Here is a 7,842-nt window from a genome sequence, read left to right on the forward strand (position 1 = left end):
AAAAGACTCTGATGCTGGGAGGGATTTGGGGCAGGAGGAGAAGGGGACGACAAAGGATGAGATGGCTGGATGGCATTACCGACTCGATGGACATGAGTTTGGGTGAACTCCAGGAGGTGGTGATGGACAGGGAGGCCTGGCGTGCTGCAATTCATGGGGTCGCAAAGAGTCGGACACGACTGAGCGACTGAACTGAACTGAACTGAACTGTATCCTTCATAAAGTTTGTCCCAGGACCAAATGCAGGCCAGTGGTGACCTGGTGTGACTAGTTCTGAGATCAGAAAAAAAGGCACTGATGAAGATTCAGATGGGAATAAAAGGATTGAAAACCATCCAAGAACTGTTTTATTATTTGTCTGCCAAAAATAAAAGAAAAATATTCTCTCATTAGAAGAGAGGGGGAAAAAGTTGCTCAGAATAGTCAAAGGCCTGACAGCTATGATATTTACATATTCAATTCTGTTAAAATTATCATTATTTCTCAGACTATAATTTTAACTTGCTCTTTTAGTTGCTTGTTCAGTCATGATGTTATCTACATAAATAAAAGCAAATACACAAAATATATGTTGAATTCTTTCTAAAAATTTAATTTTCAGTTTAACTGTGAATCAAGGGGCAGTAGAAACCTACACTGTTGAGTAATTTGAAATTCAAAGTAATTTTAATTGTTTCAATATTTTGATAGATTGCTTATCTAATGTCAAAAATAATTTACAGCAGCTTTTAATAAAATACAGATACACAAAAAATTATAGACGGTGTGGCTACTCACAGATGCTAAGATCTTGGCCTGACCCAGTCATATTCGGCATCACACTAATTGTATTTAAGAATTTCAAGCCAGAATCAAAGATAGTAAAAACCAGAAGGGACCTGAAAGGTTAGCTAGGTCCAGTTTTCAAGCAGATTCTGTGGAATCTAAGGGAGCAGAGGCCCCACCTAGGGATGGAGGTGGGAGAGGGAAGGATGAGCAAGCACATAGGATTTCTATAAAATATTTCATTTGTAAAAGATAATGTGTCAAAATATAGGAAAGAAAAAAGAAGAAACTGAGGTTCACAGTAAAAAACCAGTTTCCCAAGGTATGTAGCTGATTGGTGGTAGAATCAAGAATTCATTATTTGCTCTATTAACCATCTTTTCTAAGTTTTCCCCTAACTTAGCTTATTGACATTGCTTAGTTCATAGATTCTGAAAATTTTGAAATGATACAATATCAACCAATAATGTACATTATTAACTATTTTCTTCAAAATTTTAGAGAAAATAATTTAAACTCAGAATGAAAAAATAAAAAGTGCTTAATTATCTGCATTGCTATTGTTGTCATGTGGCTTCTATAAAATTCTGAATTATTTTTCCACCCCTGTGATTTATCAACAGTATACCAGCATTCTATATAGTTTAAGAAATAGTTTCAGTGAACACTAAATAAAATAATTCAATAATTACCTCATCCTTGACTAATGCTGTCAGTAAAGAAGGATGTAGTTTTAGAAAGTAAAAGAAAGTTCCATGGGCAGGTCACTATACATAAGATGGCTCAATTTGTTGACCACTTTGCTACTTTTTCAAATAGTTTAAAATACAATTTTTAAATTTACATTGTTTGGAACATCCCTGAAGGTGTAGTGGCTAAGAATCTGCCTGCCAGTGCAAGGAACACAGGTTTGATCCCTGGTCTGGGAAGATCCAACATGCCACAGGGCAGTTAAGCCCGTGCACCACAGCTTCTGAGCTCACGTGCTGCAACTACTGAAGCCCCTTCAGAAAACGAAGATCATGGCATCCGGTCCCATCACTTCATGGGAAATAGATGGCGAAACAGTGGAAACAGTGTCAGACTTTATTTTGGGGGGCTCCAAAATCACTGCAGATGGTGACTGCAGCCATGAAATTAAAAGACGGTTACTCCTTGGAAGGAAAGTTATGACCAACCTAGATAGCATATTGAAAAGCAGAGACATTACTTTTCCAACAAAGGTCCATCTAGTCAAGGCTATGGTTTTTCCAGTGGTCATGTATGGATGTGAGAGTTGGACTGTGAAGAAAGCTGAGCACCAAAGAACTGATGCTTTTGAACTGTGGTGTTGGAGAAGACTCTTGAGAGTCCCTTGGACTGCAAGGAGATCCAACCAGTCCATTCTGAAGGAGATTAGTCCTGGGTGTTCTTTGGAAGGAATGATGCTAAAGCTGAAACTCCGATACTTTCGCCACGTCATGCGAAGAGTTGAGTCATTGGAAAAGACTCTGATGCTGGGAGGGATTGGGGGCAAGAGGAGAAGGGGATGACAGAGGATGAGATGGCTGGATGGCATCACCAACTCGATGGATGTGAGTCTGGGTGAACTCCGGGAGTTGGTGATGGACAGAGAGGCCTGGCATGCTGCAATTCATGGGGTCGCAAAGAGTCGGACACGACTGAGGGACTGAACTGAACAGAACTGAACTGATGCACCTAGACTTGGTGCTCCATAACAAGAGAAGCCACAACAGTGAGAAGCCCAAGCACCACAATGAAGAGTAGCCCCCTCTTGCCACAACTAGAGAAAGCAACAAACACACAGCACAGCCAAAAGCTAAATAAATAATTAACTTTTAAAATTTACATAGTTTATTCATCTACACTTATCTGTCATTCCTACTTTTTGAAGAAGAAATAAAGAAGTGAACTTTTTTCTCCAAAACTGTATAAAATAATATTCCTCCCACCATTCTTCACCCTGATCATCACTACTTCAACTTACCACCACCCCTTTTACCATCACCCTGATGAGAAATATCATTAGTGAACTCACATGTTAATCTTGTTTCCGATGTTCACTCCCACATGTACATTTAATACTGTCACTACTATACTCTATACATGTTTTTATCAGGAAAGCAGTAAAAGTTGAGTTTATTGAAAACCAAGTAGAGCGATTTATATCTCAGGTCTCACATCAGTTACCTATGTGGCAGGTCTCACATCAGTTGTCTATGAGGCAGGTATTATTATTCCCACTTTACAGATGAGAAAACTGCCACAAAACAGATGCTCGATGAATATTTGGAGAATAAATAATTGAGTATTTAAAATGTTGGAAGGTGGACTTATGTGAATCACTTGGATATGTAAATTGGTTCCTTGGTAGCCTAGATAGCAGAAAAAATACTGGGATTTATCATTGGAAGCCTGGGTTTCAGGTATCACTCTATCACCAAATGTATGCATTATCCTAGACTATTTCCTCTGGTGTTAAATGGGGATTATAATAACTTCTAACTCACAAGAATAATTGTAGAATTCAATAAGACTACTATGTTATGATGCCATTGTATACAAACATTCATTACTGGTGTTAAAGCCGATATTAAATACTGAATTATTTCCAAAATCTGATGTTCACAAGCCTCCAAACATGTCTTTTTGGATCTATGTATTGTTACTTAATTTATACCTGGATTAAAAACACAAGCAAAATATACACTCACAGGGAAGCTGTTTTGATCAACTGAAGACAATTCCACAGGATACAAGTAAATGTTGTCCTTCATTTTAGATTGCCTGCAGCATCGTACTGTCCCTAGAATGTGACTGGGGTCAACAATCCATTCAAGCAATTTCCATGGATTCCTAAATTCCCCTGCTCTGGCTCACATTCTTTCAGTTGTTCTGTTCCAGAAGCCTGAAACACAAATGTTGTTCCCTGTGGTTCCTATGGTGACCCTTGGTGCTCCTTTAGAATCTCAGGTTTTGCCTACTCCTGTGCAGAAACTCCAGGAGAAAATAATATTTCGACAGACTATAGGGAGACTCTTGGTTTCCATTTTTCCAATCACAACATTGTATACAATTATTGAATGATTCCTGATGGTTGTTCTTGCTGCTGTTGTTATTAACACCTATAATTGTATTGAAACAAACACACTTAATGTCTTCTGTGTACCAAGCCTTCCTACATGAAGATTCTGTGTTATTCTTTAGATTATATCTAAAGTATAATTTGGACATGTTAGTGTAGAATAATAATGATTTGAATAATCTACTGTGCACACAGACAAAAATAATTTCTGCTTATCCTAAAATATATATAAAATATATAAACATATATATATATACACAACATATTTTAGATAAAATACTTCTCTTCATAACCATGTTTTATTTCCCATAACATCAAGCATACATTTTCTTTTTATATTTATGCATTCACTCATTCAACAAATAGATACTATTTCCTGGCAGTGTACTAGGTGCTAGGATTATTAATACAATCAAGGACAAGGTAGATTGTTTTCTTGAGAAATATACATTCTAGACAGTGATATAGATAAGCAAGTAAGCCCCAAAAACAAGATACATGATAGGTTGGAGAAAGTGGAGAGTATTATTAGGAAGCTTTTGAGGACAGCGTTAGTGCTAAGAAGTGAGGGAAGACTTCTCTGCAGAAACCTAGACTTGAGACTGAATAAGGAGGTGCTAGTGGTAAAGAATCCGCCTGCCAATGCAGGAGACACAAGAAATGCAGGTTTGATCCCTGGGTCCAGAAGCTCCCCTGAAGTAGGAAATGGCAACCCACTCCAGTATTCTTGCCTGGAAAATTTCATGGACAGAAGAGACTGGTGGGCTACAGTTCATAGAGTCGAGAAGACTCAGACACGACTGAACTACTGAGCACACACACACACTCCCCACCCCCACGCAAGAGTTAGCCAGATGGAAGGAGCCAGGTTGTGGAGCGAAAAAAGGGCAAGGGAGGTAAGAAGGAGGAAGATGCAAAGAAAGAATCTCTGGCCGAGAAAATAGTCTATACATAGGCTGGGAAACATCATGAGAAAGGCTGCTTTAGAGATCTGAAATAGTTTCATTTGGCTCCAGAATAGAGTGTGAAGAGGGAGAAGAGGGAAAGGAATCTTGGTAAGAAAAGGTTAAAAATTTGGACATTATCCAGAGGCAAGAGGGCACCAAAATTAAAATATATTAAGTAGGAAAAGTCTAGTCAGGTGGGGATTAAAAAATTGCTGGAAATAGTGTACAAAATAGTTAAACTAATTGTAAATAGATTGGAGCTTACCCAGTTATCCCCAAAGAAGCAGAATTATAACAATATAGACTAAGGCTCACTTAATAGGGGCTTTCATTCTTTCCTTTTCTTCTCACTGTTAAAAAGACAGTCGAATTTGCCCAATTTTTGCAGAATGTAATTAAGTGCACAAAAGGAAGAGCTATCTGAGATTCTTGAAATTTAATTTATATACATTCAGCAAAGGAAACCATAAACAAGATGAAAAGACAGCCCTCAGAAAACACTTGCAAATGAAGCAACTGACAAGAGATTAATCTTCAAAATATATACATACCTCACAAAGCTTAATACTAAAAAAAAACCACAAAAACAATCCAATCAAAAAATGGGCAGAAGATTTAATACATATTTTTCCAAAGACATAAGTGGCCAAGAGGTACATGAAAATTGCTCAACATTACTAATTATTAGAGAAATGAAAATTAAAACTACAGTGAGATATCACCTCACATCAGTCAAAATAACTATCATCAAAAAATCCACAAACAATAAATGGAGAGAGTATGGAGAGAAGGGAACTCTCCTACATTGTTGGTGGGAATGTAAATTAATATAGCCACCATAAGGCAATGGCAACCCACTCCAGTACTCTTGCCTGGAAAATCCCATGGACGGAGGAGCCTGGTGGGCTGCAGTCCATGGGGTCGCTAGGAGTCAGACACGACTGAGCGACTTCACTTACATTTTTCACTTTCATTCATTGGAGAAGGAACTGGCAACCCACGCCAGTATTCTTGCCTGGAGAATCCCGGGGACAGGGGAGCCCGGTGGGCTGCTGTCTGTGGGGTCGCACAGAGTCAGACACGACTGAAGCGACTTAGCAGCAGCAGCATGGAGGTCCTTAGAAAACTAAAAATAAAACAACCATATGATCCAGCAATCCCATTCCTGGGCATATACCCAGAGAAAAATGTGATTCCAAAAGATACATGTATGCCAATGTTCACTGCAGCACTATTTACAACAGCCAGCACATGGAAGCAGTCTAAATGTCCATCGACATATGAATGAATAAAGAAGATGTGGCACATATTTATGACAGGATTTTACTCAGTCATAAAAAAGAACAAAACTGTGCCATTTGCAAAGATGTGGATGGACCTAGAGATTGTAATACTGACTGAAGTAATTTAGAAAGTGAAAACAAATATTGTATATTAACACATATTTGTGGAATCAGGAAAAAATGGTACAGATGAACCTATTTGCAAAGCAGAGACACAGACATAGAGAAGAAACATATGGAAACCAACAGGGGGAAGAAGGGTGGGAAGAACTGTGAGACTGGGACTAATGTATACATACTACTAGGTATACGATAGATAACTAACGAGAACCTACGGTATAGCACAAGGAATTCTACTCAGTGTTCTGTGGTGACCTAACTGGGGAGGAAATCCAAAACAGAGGGGACATATGTATATGTACAGCTGATTCACTTCACGGTACAGTAGAAACACAATATTTTAAAGCACCTATACTCCCAAAAGAAATTTTTAATAATCTGCATATTAATAAATGTGAATAAGGCAATGTATATTTCCTCTAAATTGTAGGTATTTTTACTAAAGGACCCTAAGCAAATGTAAAAAGTAAACTATACAAGAATTATACTTTATTAAAATATTCTAATTAACTGAAAAAAGTAAGATGGCATGTGTGAGAAGTGATTTTCCTTTTGGAACACTTTATGAACATTAATTATTCAACCTAGAATCTGTAAAGTAGACACTATTTTATGATCAGAGCAGTTTTACTCCTCTTGAGAGCCTGTGATTTTTTCTAAGGCAGCAAATTCAAAACTTTTCAAATGTGAGGCTTCTTTATAACCAGAAAAGGATACCACACACGTTAAAATGCAGGAAATGTACCTTTTTCTTAATGAATTAATTTACTTTTATTTTTGGTTTACTGGGTCTGGGTTGCTAGGTGCTTTCCTAGTGAGGGCTGGCTTTAGTTTTGGTGAGCAGGGGCTACTGCTTTTTGTGGTACACTGGCCTCTCACTGCAGTGGCTTATCTTGTTGCAGAGCACAGGCTCTAGGCACATGGACTTCAGTAGTTGTGGAGAATGGGCTTATTCTTGTCTGGAAAATTCCATGGACAGAGGAGCCTGGCGGGCTACTTCTGTCCCTGGGGTCACAAGACTCGGACAGGCCTTAGTGAATAAATCACCACTATGTGAGATCTTCCCAAACCAGGGATCGAACTCATGTCTCCTATATTGGCGTACAGATTCCTACCCACTGTACCACCAGGGAAGTCCAGGAAATGCACCTTTTAAAAATACTTTTTGGTAGTTCTCTACTATTTCTACTCACAATACTTCTAACACCAAATAAATGGTTGGTTGTTTTTTTCCCCACACCAAACAATTCTCCAAATCTCTGTGGATATTAACTAGATGTTCTGCAGTTCAATTCAGTTCTGACACTATCTACCTAGAGATAGAACAGACCACACGGCTGTGTCCCACAAGGCTGCCCTACATCAGATGCCAGTCCCAGGTCCCAGGTTGCCTGTAATTCTAATCCACCAACTATAAACAGGGTTTTCCATGACTCCCTCCTAGGTTCAATAATTTGCTAGAATAGCTCAATTACAAGAGTAATTGCTCTTTTACAAGAGTAAGTAATAGCTCCTTACAAGAGTAAGGAAAACATTTTATTTACTATTGCCAGTTAATTACAAGGGATACAATCAGGAAGGGCCAAATGGAAGAGACGCATAAGGCAAGGTCCGCGGAAGGGAGGGGCTCAGCGCATCCATG

This window comes from Bos mutus, chromosome 3 (genome assembly GCF_027580195.1).
Source record: "Bos mutus isolate GX-2022 chromosome 3, NWIPB_WYAK_1.1, whole genome shotgun sequence".
Lineage (NCBI taxonomy): Eukaryota > Metazoa > Chordata > Mammalia > Artiodactyla > Bovidae > Bos > Bos mutus.